At 48.1% G+C, this 526-nt stretch overlaps 1 protein-coding gene across 1 annotated transcript in view; it reads right to left on the bottom strand.

The window, feature by feature from the left end:
- LOC109926012 (neural cell adhesion molecule L1-like) overlaps positions 1 to 526 on the bottom strand; it is a 32142-nt gene that overhangs the window by 30933 nt on the left and 683 nt on the right. The window lies entirely within an intron of this gene.

Here is a 526-nt window from a genome sequence, read left to right as displayed (position 1 = left end):
ACACACACACACACACACACACACACACACACACACACACACACACAGATATATACACAGGCAGCAAAGGGAAGGGCAACACCAAATAAACTGATCCACACACTCACACACACATGCATACACTGACTCACACGCACACACTCATGCATACATCCCTTTCACATGCACACACACTCTCTCTCTCTCCCCAACACACAAACGTGCACACACAATCATTCTCGCTCTCTCCTAAACACGCACACACTCTCTCCAGCATACACTCACATGCACACTCTCTCTCCAACTTACACACATACACACACACTCTCTGGGCAGCAGGAGTGGATTGAATATTGAGCAGCTTCTATCCATACATAAGTTGCTGTGTAAGAACTGGGAAGGGAAACAGACAGGGAAGACCTGGTGCCTGGTTGCAAACTGGGGCATGTCTTCAACCAGCGAGGGCAGTGTTGTTCGAGCACTTTCACATTGTCAAGGTTGGGGTACCTGATCTAATGCCTATGTCTATTCACACGACCGTATCAAC

This window comes from Rhincodon typus, chromosome 44 (genome assembly GCF_021869965.1).
Source record: "Rhincodon typus isolate 14 chromosome 44, sRhiTyp1.1, whole genome shotgun sequence".
Lineage (NCBI taxonomy): Eukaryota > Metazoa > Chordata > Chondrichthyes > Orectolobiformes > Rhincodontidae > Rhincodon > Rhincodon typus.
Note: the sequence above shows the minus strand (reverse complement) of the source record. Positions and strands in the feature narration are given on the sequence as shown.